Raw genomic sequence first — 23994 nt, 5'->3', positions numbered from 1 at the left:
ATATCCATTAGAGTAATCTAAAGTATAGTTTGGCTTATATATTGTTAATTTGGTAGTTTAATTCTAGTATTTTACGACACCTAGTTTTAGCCTATCATAATGGCAGGTACATGATAACAATTATCTAGTTCTAAAACTAAGCTAGAAGGCAACGATAAATCAAATGTTTCTACAGCTAAAGCATCAACTCTTGCTCCATTGCCTACACGTAGGTCCACTTCACCTTTTGCCAATGATCTACTCCTTCTTAGTTCCTTCACATTACAACAAATGTGAGAACCACAACCGGTATCTAATACCCAAGAAGTAGAACAACGAGTAGTAACCTTTACTTCTATAACATGAATACCTGAAGTGGAAGCAACACTTCCATTCTTCAAATCTTCCAAGTACTTTTTCCAGTTGCCCTTCCAATGCCCATTTTCATTACAATAATGACAGACATCTTCAGAAGGCTTACCCTTTACTGACTTGGGCTTAGATTTGAGTTTGGCAATATTTGCCTTACTCTTACCCTTACCCTTATCCGAACCTTGCTTTTTAAAGCCCTTTCCCTTATGTATCATTAGAACATTAGAGGTAGGAGCTTTCTTAATGCTAGGCTCAGCTGTCTTAAGCATCCCATGCAATTCTTTCAGAGATTTGTCCAACTTATGTATATTATAATTTAAAATAAAATCATTATAACTTGGATTCAAGGACTGAAGCACAATATCAGTAGCCAACTGTTGGCTTATTCCAGCATCAAGTCTTTCAAGGTTATCAAAATTACCTATCATTTTTATGACATGTGGACTAATAGGATCATCTTTTCCCATCTTACAGTCAAAGATAGCCTTAACAGTATTATACCTTTCAGTTCTAGCTTGCTCCTGAAACATAGCTTTCAGGTTTTCAACAATCTCATATGCCGACTCCACGTTCTCATATTGCTTCTGAAGCTCAGAGTTCATGGTGGCAAGAATCAGACAACAAACATCAATATTAGCATCAGAATGCTCTTTCCACGCGTTCTTAGTGGTGGTATGGGAATTACTATCCGGTTTCTTAGGCAATTCCTTTTCAAGGACATATACCTTTCTCTCCTGTTTGAGAACAATTCTCAAATTGCGATACCATTCCAAGAAGTTTGAACCATTCAACTTTTCCTTCTCAAGGAGGGAACGGAGAGAAAATGAATTGGTGGTATGAGACATTATCTACAACAATATAAATATGCAAGTATAAGTAACATGTTAAAATATGCAACAAATGAATCCTAAACAATTTTAAGATAATATAAAATTGTACATGTAACCCTTATACACATACAATATTCCAAGACCCCAAATACCTATAACTTAAGTGAGCTTTGGCTCATCGCCCAAATTATAAATATTAAGGTAAACATCTCTATGTTAATTGCATCTCATATACAACTCTCAGTTTGTTAAATAATCATCATATGAATTTTAACTACATGCCTCAAAGTTCAAAACTGTTTTGAAAAACGTTGTTAAGACAACCAACTTACATGTGTGGATAACTGTTATCCACCTGCTCAACTTACATAACTAGAATGCTCTACTTTGGCAGACCCATCACTTGATGATATAAGTTTATTACAGTCATTAGGTTGGAAAGGCATAAACTTAATATTCAAATTTAGGGATTAAAAGTATATGTCAATTATGAATGCATACTAATGAACAAATATATATTATATGCATCTCATACATAAAGGAATAAACTTAATTGGTACAAAAAAATGAGTGTAGAGATAGAGAGAGAAAAAGCCTAAAAAATAGTTTCCTGGATAACATAAACCCTAAAAATCGTTAAACCCTATCATCGAAAAATCCAAAAAAAATGTCGATTAACTGTATGGATCCACAACAATTCCCTCCTCTAAACTCTACCCCGAAGGTTGCTGATGTTCCTACTACTTCAACGGCGGTCCTAGGCGGCCCTGGGAGTGGGGATATTGGGAAAACGATTAATATTAATACGGTGGTTGGAATTGCCCCGTATGACTTGGAAGCTTTGGTCCCTGAGAATCAAACGGTGATTGATACGGTTCCTGAGACAACGACTGAGTGGGTTGTTCAAGGCCGTAGCAAGGGGAAGGAACGACTGGGTGCCATAGCTGAAGAGCCACTATTAAGCCTCACCGAGGAGGATGTCAAGGAGGAACTTGAGTTTTGGAAGACTGCTGTCTATGGTTTTGTTCTGGGTGCAAATCCACCTGTTGATGTGGTGGAGGGTTTCCTCAGGCGACTATGGGCGAAATTTCCGATTGACAGAGTCTCCTTCTGCCCGAATGGTGTGTTTTTGGTGAGGTTCAAGACAGTTGCTGCAAGGGACCTGGTTCTTCAGCAGGGTCACTTCCTCTTTGACAACAAGCCCCTCATTGTTCGTCCGTGGAGTGAGGATGTCTTCTTTGGAGAAGTCCGAAGTGAAGGATGTGCCGGTTTGGGTAAGACCGCATAACCTCCCTCTGAAATTTTGGGGTAAGAGTTTGCCTAAACTTGCTGGTTTATTGGGTACCTTTGTTAGAAGTGATGCTGCTACGACTGATAAGACTAGATTGGGATTTGCTAGGGTAATGATTGATGTTAAATTTGGTGCCCCTATCCCTGAGTCTATCAAATTTTTGGATGAAGATGGATGTCTTGTTCAGATTAAGGTTGAGTTTGAATGGAAACCTTTGCTCTGTTTGAAGTGTAAAGGAATAGGACATGAGTCTGAAAAGTGTAAGAAACCAAAGGACAATGGAGCTCAGAAAGTGGCACCACAGCAGAAAGGGAAACAACAGTGGAGACCTAAACAGAAGGCTAAGCCATCTGCAGCTCCCTCTGTGGTTATAACAACCACCCCTCCTGTTGTTGCTAATGTATCTGCTCCAGAGACTGTTGTCAGGACTCCTGTTGAGAAGCCTAATCAGTTTCAAGTGTCATGGGGTAGAGATGGGAAATACCACATGGACAATACCCCTGCTAGGAATATCATTAGGCTTAGCAGGCAGGAAATTCTGGAGGCTGGAAGGAGTTCTATCAAATTTGGGCAGCACACATTTATGGAATCTCTTTATAATGCTACCCCTAAAGTTGGAGTAGGTACAAATGGTAGTGCATTACCTCCTCAGGGGGGTAATGTATAATTGGGGATTTTGGAATATTAGGGGGTTGAATAGCCTATCTAAACAAAATAATATTAAATGGTTTATGCATCAGCATCAGATAGGTTTATTTGGCCTCCTTGAGACAAAGGTAAAGCCTTTGTCTCAAAATCGTGTAAGGAATAATTTGTGTAGTCAGTGGTGCATCTCTACTAATACTCATCTACACAAAGGGGGCAGAATTTGGATTTTGTGGAAGCCTCATATGTTTAATGTTCAATTCCTTGAGTATAACCCACAGTTCATTCATATGAGTATTACTGATTTGGGGACTGGTTATAGTTTTTGGTTAACTATGGTTTATGCATATAATGGGACTCAGGAGAGAAAGGAACTGTGGGACAGGTTGTGTATGTTTAAAAGAAGCATTCAGGGAGCATGGGTCATCTGTGGTGACTTTAACACGATCTTTGGTGCCTCGCCGAGAGATTGGGGGGCAATAGTTCTGTGGAGGAAATGGAAGACTTTAAGGCCTGTGTTGATGAATGTGAGGTAGCTGATAGCCCTGCTAGTGGGTCTTTCTTTACTTGGTGTAATAAACATGATCCAGCTACTAGGGTTTATCGTAGACTTGATAGAGTTTTGGTCAATCAACAATGGCTTGCTGATCACCCCTCTGTCTATGCTCATTTCTATTGTGAGGGCATCTTTGATCATTCCCCTTGTGTCTTGCAAGCCTTTGATGACAAAGATAAGAAAAGAAGAAGTTTTAAATATTACAATATGTGGAGTCAAGCTGAGAATTTTAAGCTTTGTGTTCAAAGCTAATTGGAAAGGTAATTGGTTTGGCACAAAGATGTATATTTTGACTAGACAACTCAAGAATTTGAAGTGCCATCTTAGGAAGCTGAATAAGGAGAATTTTGCTGATATTGAAAACAATTTCTATAGAGCTCAAATGCATCTGGAGGATATCCAGGATAGGCTAAGGAGAGATCCTCATAACTTTCAGCTTATTGAGATGGAGAGAGATGTATCTAATAGTGTGAGATTTCTGGCTACTGCTAGCCATGATTTTTTAGTGCAGAAATCTAAGGTTACCTGGATGGAGAAAGGAGATAGCAATACCAAGTATTTCCATCAAGTAATCAAGTGTAGGCAGGCCAGGAACAAAGTCTTGAATATCACTAATACTCAGGGGGTTTTGTGTGAGGACACTAGCAGCATTCAGGGTGCTTTCCTGCAGTTCTACACTTCCCTTTTGGGTACTTCTGTTGAGACTAGGCAAGTGTGTCAGGCTGTGGTGCAGAGGGGACTTTGTAGTGAGGATCATCATAACATACTTCTTTCCCCTGTCATCGATCTTTGAGATCAAAAAGGTTATGTTTTCTATTCCTAGCCATAAGGTCTGCTGGGCCCGATGGCTATTCTAGTGCCTTTTTAAAGATTCATGGGACATTGTGGGGAGGGATGTTTGTGATGCCATTAAGGATTTCTTTCATGAAGGGAAACTGTTAAAACAAATTAACCATACTTTAGTAACCCTCATCCCCAAATGTGATTTGCCTCATAGTGTTACTCAGTTTAGACCAATTTCATGCTGTAATGTGATCTATAAGTGTATTTCTAAGCTGATCTGCAATAGGCTTGCTGCTGTACTACCTGACCTTATTAGTGAAAACCAAAGTGGATTTATTCAAGGGAGGAGTATTGTTGAAAACATCTTAATTTGTCAAGATATAGTCAGGTGTTATAATAGAAGAGCTGCTTCACCTAGATTTATGCTTAAAGTGGACTTACAGAAAGCCTATGATTCTGTAAGTTGGGCTTTTCTTGAACAGATGTTGCACAGTTTGGAATTCCCTACTCATATGATTCACCTGATTATGGAGTGTGTGTCTACTGCTACTTATTCCTTGGTCTTAAATGGAGATACTTTTGGGCATTTCAAAGGGGCAAAGGGATTGAGGCAAGGAGACCCCCTTTCTCCTTTGTTATTTACTGTGGCCATGGAGTATTTTAGCAGAATTATGGCCTTCACAACTGATACTATGCCTTTCAAATTTCATCCAATGTGTGGGAAACTGAGGTTATCACATCTTATGTTTGCTGACGACCTTCTTCTTTTTAGTAAGGGTGATATTGCCTCTATTATGGTCTTATTGAGATCTTTCAGTACTTTCTCTCAAGCATCAGGGTTGCAGATGAATGCTACTAAAACTAATGCTTATTTCCAAGGGGTCTCTAAAGATATCAAAGCTGATGTGTTGCAAGTCTCTGGATTTATTGAGGGTAAGTTACCTTTCAGATATTTGGGAATACCAATTACCTGTGGGAAATTGTCTAAACAGGACTGTCAAATACTTGTTGAAAAGATTATCACCAAGATTAGAGGATTTGGGACCAAAAAGCTCTCTTATTCTGGAAGATTGGTGTTAGTAAACTCAGTCCTCACTGCTCTATATAATTACTGGATCAATATCTTCCTTATTCCTAAAGGAGTGTTGAACAAGATTAATTCTATTTGTAGACACTATCTTTGGGATGGGAGTGTTGATTATATCAGGGTTCCTCCAGTGGGCTGGGATAAAGTGTGTTCTCCTAAGGAAGAAGGTGGACTAGGCATTAGGGATAGCCTGTCCTGGAATATTGCGCAATAGGGAAACTTGTTTGGTGGATATATACTTGTCCGATAGATTGTGGGTCAAATGGGTTCACCAAGTGTACTTAAAAGGAGCTGATTGGAATGACTATATCCCCCTTTGGAGATGTTAGTGGGCTGGAAGGTCATTTGCGAGAACAAAAACTAAACTTGCTCATGGATACACAAACCATCGTGGACTCTCGGATCCTAAAGGATACTCAATCAGCGGCTATGAACTGCTAAGAGAAAGATTTCGAGACAGTGGTATGGCATAAGGCTCGTGGAATAGCCGGTGTATTCCCAAACACCATTCATTGGCTGGTTGATAGCTCGTGAACGCCTTCAATCAAGGATAAATTGATGTCATTAGGCATTGTGTCGATGCAAATTGTATGCATTATGTGGGGAAGCAGAGGAGAGTCATCTTCATTTGTTTCTCCAGTGTAGATATAGTCGAGGATCCTTCATCGAAATGGCTGGAATCTGCCATGTTTCGTGGCCTAGTTCCAATCTGATCAACTGGATTGGAGTGTGGCGGTGGATCCGCTCTTCGAGGAATGTTATCATGTGTATTGTCTTGTCGCCTTCTATCATATCGGATGCAAAGGAACAAAGTGCGGGTTGATGCTTGTTTGTTGAGACCTGAGTATGTTATACAACAGATTAAAAAGGAGGTGAAGATGAAGTTGGCTACTAAATCAATTCAGGGCCTGACTATCAATGATGTATCTTGGTTGAATTTAGTTAGCTTGTCATTGTAAAACCCTTTTATGGGGTTTAGAATTGGTGATGTGGTAAAAACTGGAATAGCTTGTAATAGCTCGTTTGTGCTTAATGAAATTCTTACATTTCATCAAAAAAAAAAAAAAATTAAAACAAAGACATATCATTAACATAATTCCAAAATAGATTAATAAAATATTAAAATTTCTAATTGTTAAATCATAAACTGCCCAAAACTCATTCGAGCCTTTCGAATTCAGCCTTAAAACGCAGACCCTGCAACGCAGTCCTGTTTAGAATGCCGTTTACATGCGAAAAACACTACTTTTTCATCAAAATCCGACAACTCAAAACTGATGAACAATATTTACGAAACAATTTCAATAAAACGTGTTCTCTAATTTAATCTTATAAATTAGTTGCAAATAAATATGAATTTAAGGGCAACAGCATATATCTAATATATATTGAGATTTAAATTAGACTAATCAAATTAGTCACCGAATTAAATTAGGGGTTTTCAAATGTTAACCAATTAACATCCTAATTACAATATCATATATTATAACTGAGAACACTGATCATGACAATGAGGCGAAATTACGAAACTCTTACCGTGGTAATTAATTAATAATATTAACAAAACTTGTAATTGGTAAACTAAACCAACATGATCAGCACACATCCCACAGAAACATGGAAATTCTTTGTAAAAGGCATCCAATCCATTTACGTATTAGTTAAGACCATGTCATAATCAATTCAATCATTGACTAATCACAATCTCATTAATTCAAAATATCGCAGAGGCAAATATAGGTGATTACCATCTCATTGTTCATGCAATCTCTTGCATTAACACGTATCGTATATACCAAAAGCAATGCATATGCGGAAATCTCAATTCGACAGGTCTGAGTAATGAATACTAATTCGATTTTAACACTACATACGGGCTCTGATACCACTGTAAGGATATATCGGTCGACAAATCTCCAGCAACATATGCATGTTAGAAATTAGAATTAAACTAAATAAAGAGGACAATCGAATTACCTTTAATCCGTGAGCAAATAATATCCAGCAAATAAGAAAAATAAAAACCGGATCAGAATAACCCAACTGCTACAAAAACAAGAGCACTCCAATTGTAGTGCCTCCACTAGTATCCAGACGTATGAAAAGGAGATGCGATTTGTATGCTAGTACACAAGTTAGGGTTTTGTTATTTCTCACAGAGGAATAAGATCGATGAAACTGACTCTCATATATCTCTATATATAGGAAAGCAAAGACTCAGTTTCCTAATTAAACCCTAACTTTAATCGCAGCTGGGCCTAATCTAATTAGAGCCCTATTTCTATATTTCAGTCTAACTGTAAAAGAAAATACCGTATTCATCTTGTGTGTGACCCAATGGGCCCGTTTAATTCTACTCGAGTCCTTAAACTCATTTAAGACTTGGTCCGTAAGCGGCTTCTAGCAAAACGTTACGGTTAAATAGAATATAAACCGGGTTACCTTAATTGGACTCCTGACATAAATCCAACATAAATAATAGTGAATAATAAACGAATAATGAATAATTTAAAATGTAAATAATTCAACCCAAAATTTACTAATTTACTAATAAATTACAACAACCGTTAAAAATTCAGTCCAAGTTTTTACTACAATAATAAATTATAATAACAATTAAAATAATGTACGAAAAAATATATCAACTGATAAAAATCAACATTGTTACAAAAATGCTAAATACTAATTTTAATAATGTATAAATTAACCGTAAATGGAGTAAGAAATTAAAGAACAACATACTAGAATTTATTTTTTAAAAAAATAAAAAAAAATAAGCTATTAGCTCATAAATATATTCAGTCAGATATAATTTTTCGATATGACATGCATATTGTTTTACATACATTGCATTTAATATACTCTATACCATGTTTTAACACTGAATTTTTGCAATGTTTTAACCTATTATCATTATAAAAGAAATAGAGTAAAAAATACTCATGTATTTTGGTTAATATTTTTTAAATGTTAATTATTTACAACAATGTTCTTAAAATTATACCCATGTAATTTTGAACGGGTTGAAAACTAGTATGAGATTAAATATCAACAATTACACTCAAACAACCTGTTCATCTGGCTTATTTCCAGCTCACTTCAGTTCAACTCAACTCTATTCAATTGATTCGATTCGATTCGATTCAGTTTAGCTTCATTGATTCGATTATTCAACTAAACTTCATTAAGTTGATTCAAACCCTACTAAGTTCGGCACATTTCTTTTCTACTTATCTTAAACTTATAAATTTTATTAATATTTTAATATTTATTTATTTATTATTGTTATATCAATATTATTAATATTTTTATTATTGTTATTAGTTAATTAATCATCACAATTATTATTATTATTATAATGAATGTTGTGATTACTACAATCAATAATATCGATATTAATATAAATAATACAATTACTAATACTCTTATTAATATGAATATGAATATTAATTAATTATAATATTATTAATAACATTTCTACTATTAATTTTAATAAAATAATATTATTATTAAAAATATTACTATTATTACTTTTGTTATAATTAAATACGTTTTTTTTTCAAATACGAACTTTATTTTTTCACATACATTTACATTTCATTTAGTACCCTTTTTTTACCTAAAACCCAACCAAATGAACTCTTAAATCATCATTTTTCCTAAAACTTATTCTAATTGCTCAAATGACTCAAAAGATTGATTCCAATTTAACAATTAATAAAGTATTTTACTTTTTTGTAAATTTTTAATATTATTAGTTGATTTTTAATTAATCATTCAAAATTTATTTGTTTGTTAGAGATAAAATTAGGATTTGTTAACTTTTATTTAATTAGTTAATTAAATTAGGATTTATGGTGGTTCTTGGTGGCTACCGAATCACTCAAATTAGTATGGTACTTACACGAGCTAGGCTTTGAACAACAATTTGGCAAATTGGTGCTCCATTATTCCATCTAATTAGGATATATAGAAGGTGGTTTGTGGTGGCTACCTAAACCCTCAAATTAGTATAATTATTAGTATATATATATTATTATTAGTAATCTTCTTCTTCTTCTTCTTCTTCTTCTTCTTCTTCTTCTTCTTCTTCTTCTTCTTCTTCTTCTTCTTCTTCTATAATAATAATAATAATAATAATAGTAGTAGTAGTAGTAGTAGTAGTAGTAGTAGTAGTAATAGTAATAATATTCATAATATTAATGTGATAGTATTAATAATAATAACAATAATAATAATAATAATAACAATAATAATAATAATAATAATAATAATAATAATAATAATTATTATTATTATTATTATTATTATTATTATTATTATTATTATTATTATTATTATTATTATTATTATTGCTCCAATAAGCTTTAGTTCAGTTCAGCTCCATTCAGTTCAGTTCAGTTTAGTTCAGCTCCATTAAATTCAGTTCAGTTCATTTCAGCTCTAAAAAGCCAGAAAAAACAGGGCCATAGTATTTGAAAGCAATGCGTATAAGCATGAGAGTAGAGACATAAGCATTGACACTATAAGAATATGGGAAACTAAGGTACGGCTTTTTTTTTTTTTTGGTTTCTTTAGTTGACTTACAAAATTCATTTTACTCTTATGAAAATACAGCAATTCTCCCTTGTGACGGTCACAAATAAGAGACGGCCAAATGTGACCACTTTTTGATAAAATGTAACCACTCATAAACTGTTCATAAAATGTTACCCATGAAAAAATGGTCACATTTTCTCATAAAATGGTCACATTTGGCCCGTCTCTTATTTGAGACGAACAGTACCCGTCGCAAATAAGAATTTGCGATGAAACTAATATCCTAAAACCTTAAACGTAAAGTTTGGAGGTTGAGGTCCTTAACTGGAAAAATATTCAAAGTTGAGGTCTTTACGTTACCCTTTACTCATTTTTTTATCATTATAGAACATTTTCCATAACATGAAACTGGCAAAAATTCAACCCAAAAAGTTTTAATAAATTTTGAGACAAATATAATCACAATTTATCGGTTTTTTATCGAATAAAACCAATAAATATCAAAATTAATCATATTAATTTCTAAATTTTCACTACTAACAAGTAAAACATGCAAGTGATCATATTTAATTTTCTTATGCCCAGAAAATTTCGTTTTATATTTTTCACCAAAATAATCACATTTTATCGATTTTTATCATATAAAAATCAATAAGCATGCAAAATAAACTAATTAATTCCGAAATTTTACTTACACTAAGTAAAATATACGTGTGTGACTATATAAAATTTTCATGTCCAGAAACGACATGCAACCATTTTTAGTTAACATCTTATCTATATAAATTCAGAAGACAATACTCATTGTACAGCGCGCCATGTCATAAATGCAATTTTTTTTTTCTTGGAAAATCCAGATTATGGTGGGATCCAAGAGTGTGCAACGTATTTAATTATTCAGATATCCCTCTTTTTGAACATGCGCTAAATTCCGTGTCTCAACAAATTATATAAAATAATCTTATGGAATACTTCTACGAATGTACATTCAGAAATAAAATAATCTTATTCCAATCCACCAATTTAATACGGAGTATTATATTCAACTAATACGAAAAAAACACAAAAACGATTTAACATAAGAAAATAAAATATTCAGAAATAAATACAGAGTGATATTTTGCTTACGGAAAATGAATTACCAGGGAAACAAGTAATTTTGCATTAAATAGGCAATTATTTATTCAATATAAAAAATTATCAGCAAAAAAAGTTAAAACGAAAAAATCATTGAAAAATACTATTCCTGCTAGAAAATAAATAAAAAAGAGTGAATAGCAATGAACTAAGAAGTTGTGCAATTTTTGAAGAGGGTAAAACTGCAGGTATCCGTGCAATTTTTTGAGATAAAAGTTGACAAAAGTACAATGTTAAAAGAGCAAAAAAAAAACAGAATTTCTTAGAAGAAATACGCCTTCATTGAAATTAAAGTCATCTCTAAATTTGTAAGAACATTCGATAGGATGGATATCGTTTGTGGGAGTTTGTAGGAAAATGAGATTGAGATTGAAAAAAAAGCTAGATTTATGAGACGATTGAGAGTAGAGTGAACCAGGATTATTGTGTGTATTTGACATGATATTTAGTGAGATAGAATGATATAGATTGAGACTTGAGAGGTAGGTGAGAGGGAGTTTTGGTGCGGCGCTGAAGTGAAACAATCAAAAGGAGAGCTGATTCCAATTTACAAGTACTAAGTAGGGTTCTATTGGGACTTGGGAGGAGCCCAATTTATATGAGGCCGGGTTTATAAGCGAAGGATGTTTAAGTCATTACTTAATCGTATAAATGAGGGTCGTTGAGATTAGCCTTTTAAGCGAGTCGGTCACAGGTCGTATCAAGGTTAGAATACGAGTCCATATTTTAAGCCATCACATTTAATATTAACAATATAATTATATTCATTACTTATTGTACTTTTATCAAGGCACTTATTATAAAGATGAAATAAATTTTATCGTAAATATATTGGAAAATAAAAATTATTAATAAATCCAATTAAAATATTTACATTTATTATCAAATTATCTTTCATGAAATATTATTTTGACGAAAAAAAAAGTAACATTACATGTCGGAAAATATAGTCAAAGCTCCATATTGGAGATTGTGAAAAAACAATTGCGAAAAACATAGAAAAATAAAAAAGAGTATTAATATTAAGATTACAAATAATCTTGAATTTCTTTGGCCCAATGACCGAACCCGGGTTGGGTTGAGTTTCGACCCTGAAATAGAGTCAATCGAACTGCGAGTCAAGATTAACAGATCTTTAACCCTAAAAAACCAAGTCGGTTTACGAGGACGGGTGAAGTCTTGACATGTATAAGCGAGTAGCTAGGTGTAGCTGAAATCTGAAAAGCTAACTGGAACTTAAAAAGTTAACTGCTAAGGTAGATGAAAATTAGCAGTGAATAAGATAGCTGATTATATAAAAAACTGTTTGCCAAACTATCTGAAAAGGTAACTGATTTTGATAAAATAACGTAAAAGGATATGATAATTCTTTAATATTATAGATTAAAGAGGTAAAAAAATGGAAGATAACTCATTTGAAGTACTTCATTTCTCAAATGCTACCTGAGATAGCATTTCATTTCTGTTAGCTTATTTGGTCAAATTACGTACTTACCAAACACTTGCAAAAAATTAGGTAGATGAAATTATGGTCAAATAGCTACCTGAAGTGTTTTACCAAACAAAACCATAATATACATTCATAAATTGGGTTAACCTATATTATGAAATATGAATGGGCCAGCCCCATGCTAAAAAATAAATTTAGTTAACGAAATTTCACAACATCTAATAAGAGTATGTATCTACTTTATAATTTTCTACCAAATATATTTAACGAAATTTCACGACATATAACATATTTTTAAAACTATTTATATAACAAGTATATTATACGAGTATATAAGATGGTATAACTATTAATTGTGGAGATGGTAACACTCAATCTAAACATGTCCTAATACAAGAATACAACATTCTACATGTTGACAAGGTTTTTGAGACCGTCTCATGCGACATCTCTGCTAGACATGTCATTAACTACATTAGAAACTAACAAAAAAAATTAAATTGGTAAGTATCCTATCATGTGAGATGTCTTATATAAACACTATTGAAACACCGTCTCATAAAAAACCTTAATAATAACAACTCTGAAACAACAACCCGTGCAATTTGCACGGGTTTAAAACTAGTTTAACCAAAATTGAGCATTTTCACTCCGTTTTTAGTCGAAATATGATAATAATTAGCAATTAAATTCCATAAATTATCAAATTTTGACCAGAAATATTTTAAGGTCAGATTATTTACATGCAAATGAAATTTTTTGAATAAAACCATTTTTATCACATAATTTTTCGTCTCGCCAAGTTATCTCATAACTTGATGAAATCGCTTAAAATGAACATGCATATAACAACTGAGTGTAACACCCCCATCTACAAAGTGTCTTATCAAGGTCTACCTTCGTAAATGAAAGTGCTACCATCTCGGTTGCCCGAGGCAAGGTATAGAAAATGGACCATAATAGAACGTTTATTAATAGAACAATATTGTCTAAACAAATACAAACTCAAATCAAACCAAAACTGTTTACAACTCTGAAAAGAAATCAAAAGGAAACTAATGTTTAAAGTGACATTGGAAGCTAGCTAAAGGAAGGTGATGACTCGGCCCCGTCTGTAACACGCATGCTACATCAATATCTGTTACCTGCTAAACCAACTTCTCACCATCCTCGAATGGATCACCACAATTTTGAAAACAATAAACAGGGTCAGTCAACTGGATAATCAAAATAAGAACTCACAACAACATAATCCCATCAAACTCTAACCAATCAATCCTCCAATCTCCATCATTCATCAGTAACTGACTACACACCGAAATGAGTAGCCCTGCCAGGTTCCCATCGCAACGGGAAACCCACACCGCCAGTGGGGACCACAGCCTTGCCACCTAAGCCCCGCTTATCGCAACGTGCGAATCACATATCATTACTTTGCACATCCCCCTTGTGACGGGAGCCACAAGGGCGAACATGGGGTTGGAACCATCTCCCGAAAATGGCCCCACAAACAATCCAACAACCAATGTAATCACAATCCACAATCGTAATTATATTACCAATAATCAATCACAATCACGTCTTATACAATTATACAACCGAATGAGTAGCGAAACCCTACCATATCAAGATCCAAGCACAACAAATCAAGCTAGAATGCCTCCTTTACAAAGTCCTCACTTTTTATAATATCATACGATCAATATACCACACATAATATGACTAATAACCCTAAAACCATTGAATTAGGGTTCGTATACCCATACCCAAAATATCAATAAACAAAGGGTAAATCTACTTATTGATCGAATCGACGCAGAGATGAAAAAAACCCCCAATCTATGAACCCTAGCCTTGGAAATGATTAAGATAGTTGGAGAGCAATGTTACCTAGTTTAAGTTTGAGAAAAGTGATTAAGAAATGATTATAAAGTGATTAAAACCGATAACACGACAAACCCACTTAAATTAACAAGACAAACCCACTTAAAAAAATATGTCAAACCCAACTAAATAAACATGTTAAACCCGACTAAATAAACATGACAAGCTCAAAAGATAGAACATGTTAAGCCCAATAAATAGAACATGTGAAAGAGCGATATTTAACGGATTACGTCACACAAAACACGAGACGAAAATTAATAATATTTTAAATAAACCAACTAGCGCTAAACAATTTATAAACACGACTAGCCCAAATTACCAATATAGCTAGCCCATTTACTAAAATCAAATGAGCCCAACAACTAAATATGTGAAAGCACGCACATATTAACGAATTATCGCTATACAAAATACGAGACGGTTATTTAATCATATTTTAAATAAATCAAACTGGTGCCAAAACAATTCATGAAACGATCCAACATGTCATTTGGCCGCACTATGCACGGCCTCCATACCCAACCATACACGACTTTCGCAAGCCGCCATACTCGACCCCAAACAAACCCGGTTACTACCCAAAACGGCTACCATTCAATCAACCAACTGCCGCCCTCACAATCACCCTTCACCCTATTCCGTAACCCAACTCAAAACCAGTCCAAAACAGAACCATAAGACGCATAAAAACCGAGCACAACACAGGCCCCAAGCGACCTCCATTTCGACTGTCCTAAAACAGTCTGAAAGCTGCAATACAACCATTCCCAAACAGAGGAATATGCAGTACTAGTCACGGTACAAACAGAGTTCCAACAGCCATTTTGTCCCAACTAAAGACGGAAGTTGAAGCCTAAGCTAAGATGGGAATGAGCATGACGAAAACTTGAACAACCCTTATCATGTTCACCATATTAATGCCCAATAAAAAAAATCCAGAAAAGCAGCCAAAAGAGTACACGGTTCCTCGAAGAGACAACAAGCAACATTCGGGTTTCTAGGACAACAAACTCATGAAGGTTAAGCCATGGGAACGGTTAAAACTCGAATAAACTGACCCCAAACTCCACGAAATTAACTCCACACAGGAGGAAACACACAAAGATTAAAACTTTACGACAAAGGAGTATAAAAATCGAGTTGAAGGGGTGGAATATCGACTCATTATCGAGTAACCTATCACCGTTACCTTATAACTTCGAATAAATGGCCCCCAAAGCTTGAGTATTCCACCGGGTCTTCGAAACCTTCATCAAGGAGCAATAACACGAAAGGATGAGGTAAAACCGAAACTTAATAAGATGGGTCGAAAACAGAAGTCATACAAGGTTGCAACTTTCTTACCTTAGAAGAATGAGGAAGGAAAGGGGAAGCTAATGGTGTAAAAATTAGAGGCAAAGGTTGATAAATGAGGGAGAAAATGGAGGTTGAAGGTGTCGACTAAAATGGCGTACAGTCTCTGTGTTTTGGTTGTTGCTGCTGCGTTTTAAAGAAAGAAGAAGAAGGAATAAAGGATGGGGTCGGTCACGGTTTTATGAGAACCACAACAACATATTAGTATTAATAATAATAATAATAATAATAATAATAATAATAATAATAATAATATATAATAATATAATAATAAAAGGAATTATATATAAAATATATAATAATATATAAAAGAGATATTTAGAGGTAGGGTGTAAGAGGGTAGGTGAATGTGTTGTCAAAATAGGATAGGTCGAGAAAAGATTAGTCTCACAAGTGGAAATGTGACGGTTTATAGCTAGACGGAAGTTAAGACGGGAATTATTATTACTACTGTCACTATTATTACTGTCCGACTAAAAATATGTATACATTTATTCTTATATAAATTATGCCTCAAGAATATAATTTAATAATACGTATTTTTATAAAAATGAGCTTTTATATAATACGTTTATAAAATCGCGTTTGACATAAAATTAATTAAATTGAATAATTCAAATATATAAAATAAAGTAGCCAAACGGTTTAATAAGTTTTAAACGTCAAAATGGGAAATTCGCGGGTGTTACAATCACCCCATCTTTTAAAAAGTTTAGTCCTCGAAACTTGAAAGTAGAAATGAAAGATTATAAAAGTAAAACTGAAATTTTGGAACCGGTGACCCAAAACATTTAAAAGGTTACTTATCGTAAGAATTAAAATTCTTTCAAAAGGTTCAAATAAAATTTATTGACAGAACTCGATCGAAAGGTAATTCATTTGTATAAATCAAAATCAAAACACTTTCAAAAACATTAACGGAGAGTTTTCAAAAGTGCAAGTCTCATTCATGGAACTAAATTGCTCTTGTCGTGCACACAAGAACGCTAACTTTCCAAGTCAAAGACAAATTTAAAACAAAAATCATTCGCCGACAAGCGTAGAACAAGTTATTAAACGTCTCTTATAACGAGTTCTAACATCCGATCAACGTTAAAATCAAAAGAAAAGGTAATCCACTCAAATTTTCTTTTGCAAAAGTCAAAATAGCAATAAAGGATTCACTTTTAAACTCAAAAAAAAGTTATCTGAAAATATAGCATTAAACTTTGACAGACAAATCGTAAATAGATCAAAGTTAATAGAAATTGGATAAAATTTTAAATAAATCTCGGGTTTATTAATTAGAATTATGATAAATAAGTTTACACTCAAGAAACAAATAAGGGACAAAATCAAATTTTCATTTTCAAACCTTTAAAATAGGTAAAGTTTTGCAAAAGTAATATAAATTTTTAACACCGAATCAAAACTGGTAGCTTGAAAGCTTAGAAATTGAATAAAAGAAAAGTAACTTAGACATCATAGATACCGGTATGCAAAAAGGATTCAACTTAACTAATCAAAAGAGCTATGATGAATTTCTTAGGGTAAGAATTGAAGTCAAATCTACAAGGATGTTAAAGATAAAGTTTCACAGGTTACGAGTATCAAATTTAAAGGAGGAGCATGATGAAACGAGAAGGAGAGGAATGAACGGTAACACTTATGCTCAAAGAACAAAGGAATTTAGACAACAAGAAAACATCAGGTACTCAAATCTCAAACAACAACATCATTCTAAACGGTTCCGAAAACTTCCTAACCACAAAACTTATAGCCACACAACTCCCAAGGATTTCCCCAAAATACTTACACACTTTACTCCTATGCTATCCCGTGGGTCAAGGTACTCCATATCACAAATGTGATTCCATAATTCTCAAATATAAATCATCTACAACCGATTTCTACGGAACAAGATCAAAACTACTAAAAGAGTTACACTCATAACAAACTATCGATCATTATGAGTTCTCACTATGGTAAAATCTTTAATTAACGGTCAAAATCTCAAGTACTTGACACAACCTCAAAGTTTTAAAAACTAAAGAATTAAATAACAAAGGCTTCTCAACCAAAATTCTCAAGGGAAAACTAATATCAAATCACATCACCAATATATACGGGATCATTAACATCTAAGAATGGATTTTCTTCCAAGCTCATATCATGAGCCTTACTCCATGATTACTCCTAAGGTAACAATGCTCAACCTACTAAGCTTTCAAATTCCAAGCATAGCCAACAAAGCCAAGTTCCATAGTCTAAGTAACATATACAACCCACACTTACACAAGGAATTCCACCAATCAATCACGCTCACTTTATCAAGGAACTAGGTATAAGAATTACTAAGCATGTCTCATCACACTACCTAAGTCCTTCTACATCACAACCTCTCAAAACTAGGGTTATGGGTCAAATAAAAACAAACTCCATAAAAGCAAAATTATCCAACCAAGGTTAACATCCCACAAACGAAGGAGAACTATCATAAGGCGTTAGGGGAGGATAAGCAAGGAACAAAGCACAAGTTGGGAGATTACAAGAGTAACTTCCAAGGAAAAGAAAAGAGAGTTTAGGAGAATAAATAAGCATTAAGAAGCAAAGGATAAGACAAGGTACACAACAAAAGAGAAATATCTTCGCGGAAGAAGAAGCATTCTTCAAAGGTTGAACAAATCTCCAATTCCTGGCAATAGGCACCAAATCTTCATCTTCATGTCAGTAAGCTCACGGTTATCGATCCAAGGGTACAACAATTATTAAATGACAATCAACAAACATGTTAGAACCTAACAAATAGCAAACACACTACAGACTACCAACTTAGGTCCTTAAGTCTACCCATCTCTCATTCATTATTCAAGGTCAAATTCAAATTTAAATTCGGGGTACACGTGTGTGCGTTGGGAGCAACATATGCTCTGATACCAACTATGACACCCCGCGATAAAGCAAAAAATATAACTAATAAATTAAAGCGGAAATTTAGAAGATTTTTAAAAACTTTTTATTACTAGCTAAAGATTAACACGCGGGTGCCAAAAATGAAATAAAACAAATACAATAATAGGGAAACTTAGATTATTACAACCCAAGTCTAGAAAACGGGGAAAAGATATCCCACGAATAAACATATAAGGGGTTCCTAAACTAGCAACTAAGGCCCAAGGCTTAGTTCTCGCTAGCCCACACGTCTTCCCCACGTAAGCATCTGCACCACCTGTCATTCATGTAAACATGAACGCCACAGTCAGTGGGGAGTAACTCAAGGTTCTCCCAGCCACAATATGTCGAAACGAACATAACAAAGAACTAAAATAGGTAAGTCATGTAAGACACTTACAAAAGATATGAATATCAAGTTTATAATTAAACACGACAATTAAATGGGATGGAACAAGATAGATCAACATTAGCATAATAAAGAATCAACTATTCATGTGTGACAATTAAATAATATAAAAGACAAGATTACGGTCCTTTATACAAAAGCACGCATTTCAAGGAAATACAACATAGATATGAGATTAGAATCCGAATCATGTGAAGCAGTTAAGTAAGGGATCAAATAGAAACTGTAGCCATTACTTTTAAAACCTCTTAACAAACATTGCACGGGACGTGGCTACTAATGTCACATTCATACTTATGGCTTGCATCTCACCATAAGAACGGATGGGAATATCAATCCCGGCGATCATATCGCAACTAGAAGGCTTGCATCTCACCTCTAGTATCCGATAGGACAAAGACTAACAACACGAGGCATAACTCTTGCCTTGAAAGATAGATACCAATATCTATAACCAAGCAAGACCTTTACTACTCATATAAGATATCCAACTCTCGACAGGAGGACCAACGAGAGAGGTGTCGAAAGAGTATAGTAACCAACTATCGGCAGTGCGGCCAACGAGAGCGGCATAAATAAAATAAGATATCCAACTCTCTGCGGGACGGACAACGAGAGAGGTATCGAAAGAGTATGGTAATCAACTCTCGGCAGTGCGGCCAACGAGAGCGGCGTAAATAAAATAAGATATCCAACTCTCGGCAGGACGGCCAACGAAAGAGGTATCGAAAGAGTATGGTAGCCAACTCTCGGCAGTGCGGCCAACGAGAGTGGCAACCTAAGTCCAATGAATAGAACAAACTTAGCCCAACAAGCAAGCTAGACAAGTCCAATTAAATTAACAAGACAAATCCACTTAAATTAACAAGACAAACCCACTCAAATAAACATGTCAAACCCAACTAAATAAACATGGCAACCTCAATAGATAGACCATGTTAAGCCCAATAAATAGAACATGTGAAAGAGCGATATTTAACGGATTACGTTACACAAAACACGACAAGAAAACTCTGGAGAAGAAGAAAGCTTCAACGCTCCCCAAGGAATCTTACTCTCACAGAGAGCGTAAGAAAAGGCCTCGAGGTCGAGAATTAATAATATTTTAAATAAACCAACTAGCGCTAAACAATTTATAAACACGACTAGCCCAAATTACCAATTATAGCTAGCCCATTTACTAAAATCAAATGAGCCCAACAACTAAATATGTGAAAGCACGATATTAACGAATTATCGCTATACAAAATACGAGACGGTTATTTAATCATATTTTAAATAAATCAAACTAGTGCCAAAACAATTCATGAAACGATCCAACATGTCATTTGGCCGCACTATGCACGGCCTCCATACCCAACCATACACGACTTCCGCAAGCCGCCATACTCGACCCCAAACAAACCCGGCAACTACCCAAAACGGCCACCATTCAATCCACCAACAACCGCCCTCACAATCACCCTTCACCCTATTCCGTAACCCGACTCAAAACCAGGCCAAAACAGAACCATAAGACGCATAAAAACCGAGCACAACACAGGCCCCATGCGACCTCCATTTCGACTGTCCTAAAACAGTCTGAAGGATGCAATACAACCATTCCCAAACAGAGGAATATGCAGTACTAGTCACGGTACAAACAGAGTTCCAGCCGCCATTTTGTCCCAACTCAAGACGGAAGTTGAAGCCTAGGCTAAGATGGGAATGAGCATGACGAAAACTTGAACAACCCTTATCATGTTCACCATATTAATGCCCAATAAAAAAAATCCGGAAAAGCAGCCAGAAGAGTACACGGTTCCTCGAAGAGACAACAAGCAACATTCGGGTTTCTAGGACGATAAACTCATGAAGGTTAAGCCATGGGAACGGTTAAAACTCGAATAAACTGACCCCAAACTCCACGAAATTAACTCCACACAGGAGGAAACACAAAAAGATTAAAACTTTACGACAAAGGAGTATAAAAATCGAGTTGAAGGGGTGGAATATCGACTCATTGTCGAGTAACCTATCACCGTTACCTTATAACTTCGAATAAATGGCCCCCAAAGCTTGAGTATTCCACCGGGTCTTCGAAACCTTCCAAAAGGAGCAATAACACGAAAGGATGAGGTAAAACCGAAACTTAATAAGATGGGTTAAAAACGGAAGTCACACAAGATTGCAACTTTCTTACCTTAAAAGAATGAGGAAGGAAAGGGGAAGCTAATGGTGTAAAAATTAGAGGCAAAGGTTGAGAAATGAGGGAGAAAATGGAGGTTGAAGGTGTCGACTAAAATGGCGTACGGTCTCTGTGTTTTGTTTGTTGCTGCTACGTTTTAAAGAAAGAAAAAGAAGGAATAAAGGGTGGGGTGGGTCACGGCTTTATGAGAACCACAACAACATATTAGTATTAATAATAATAATAATATTTTATAATATAATAATAAAAGGAATTATATATAAAATATGTAATAATATATAAAAGAGATATTTAGAGGTAGGGTGTAAGAGGGTAGGTGAATGGTTGTCAAAATAGGATAGGTCGAGAAAAGATTAGTCTCACAAGCGAAAATGTGACGGTTTATAGCTAGACGGAAGTTAAGACGGGAATTATTATTACTACTGTCACTATTATTACTGTCTGACTAAAAATATGTATACATTTATTCTTATATAAATTATGCCTCAAGAATATAATTTAATAATACGTATTTTTATAAAAATGAGCTTTTATATAATACGTTAATAAAAATCGTGTTTGACATAAAATTAATTAAATTGAATAATTCAAAAATATAAAATAAAGTAGCCAAACAGTTTAATAAGTTTTAAACGTCAAAATGGGAAATTCACGGGTGCTACAATATATCTGATTATCTAGCAAAGTCTGCAGTACCAACCTTAAATGCTCCTCGTGCTCTTCCTTAATCTTAGAATAGACTAAGATGTCATCAATGAAACCCACCACAAACGTGTCTAAGAACGGATTAAAGATCCGATTCATAAGATCCATGAACACCGCCGGTGCATTAGTCAACCAGAAAGGCATCACCACATACTCATAGTGACCATACCGCGACCGAAAGGTTGTCTTAGGATTGTTTTCATCCGCAATCCCAAACTGGTGATAACCTGACCTCAGATAAATTATTGAAAAGACCCCGGCTCCACTCAACTGGTCAAAAAGATCATCAATCGTCGGCAAAGGATACTTGTTATTCACCGTAATATGGTTTAGCTCTCTGTAGTCGATGCACAAGCTCATACTACCGTCCTTATTTTTCAAGAATGGAATTGGCGCACCCAAAGGCGATACACTAGGTGAAATGTACCCCTTATCCAACAACTCATTCAGGTGCTTCTTTAACTCTTCCAACTCTGTTGGTCCCATACGGTACGGAGGCTTAGATATAGGTTCCGTCCCCGGTTTAAGCTTAACACTGAAATCAATGTCCCTCTTAGGAGGTAACCCTGGTATATCTTCCGGAAAGACATCATCGAACTCACTTACCACTGGTATCTATCCTGTTGGCGGCTCCTCCACCCGAGTATCTCTCACATGGCAAAGGATAACAGGACACCCCTTCCTCAAACAGGACTTTAAAGTCATAGCTGCAATCATTTTCACCTTGAGTTTTATAGCAAATCCCCGATATGACACTCTATCTCCCTTAGGAACCTTTAAGGACACCTTCTTCTGACGACAGTCTATCTTGGCCTCATACTTACCCAACCAATCCATCCCGACTCTGACTTCAAACTCATCCCTAGGAAACTCAAGTAAATTAACTGGTAAGTCTACTTGCCCAACCACCATTGACACCCCTTTGTACAACTTATGACAAGACATCGACTCCCCAGATGGTATAAACATATTGTCTTTTACCAACTCACAATCTCCCAAACCCATGGTTAAGTCATGACCTCTAAACACAAAAGAATGGGTTGCCTCCAAATCAAACAAAACGAAAGTCGGTTTATGATTAACAAGAAAAATACTAGTGACAACTTGCTCACTACAACATAGTATATCTATAGCGGCATTTAATGTGGCTTATTCCAGCATAAGTAAATGCCGCGAAAACCAATAGCAGCGTTTGTGCAAATGTTGCTAGATCCAATGTCGCTAAAGGGTCCTGGTGGCATTTATTGTATATGCCAGTGAAAGACTAAATAAACGCCATCTAAGCTCTTTTTATAGATTTTGAGATTCATCATTTTTCTTTTTCCTTTAATACGACTTTTATTTCATTGATACGCGTGAAATTATTTTTTAAAGCTTTCTCGCTATTTGTTTTTTTTTTGTATTAAATAAAACTTAAAAAAATGGACAAAATATATAAAATAATATAATATATAATATTGAAAATAAAAATTGTCATTCCAAAAGGCTGAAATCAATATCAATTCAATCCATTAACACCTAATCAAAAGATAACCTAAGCATAAATTGGTATCAAGTAAAAGTCAAAATTGTTTGAGTCATCGCTATTGGAACATTCACAAAAGCTTCAATTTTGGGCCGGGATTCCGCAGTACATCCATTACTTCTACTTTCACTATAATAAGGCTTTGTCATAACCAAAATGACATACATCCCTCAGCTATATTCCGACCTTCCGGCTTGGGCAAAATGTCATACATCCTTCTACCAAAGCTTATGCAATTTGTCAGCATCAATGGAGGTCAGACGGCGCTACCTTACTTATGCTTACAGTCATAGCTCGCAACATTCTTTATTGTGATAGACCGACCAG

Source organism: Silene latifolia, chromosome Y, assembly GCF_048544455.1.
Source record: "Silene latifolia isolate original U9 population chromosome Y, ASM4854445v1, whole genome shotgun sequence".
NCBI lineage: Eukaryota > Viridiplantae > Streptophyta > Magnoliopsida > Caryophyllales > Caryophyllaceae > Silene > Silene latifolia.
This window is presented reverse-complemented; position numbering follows the sequence as displayed.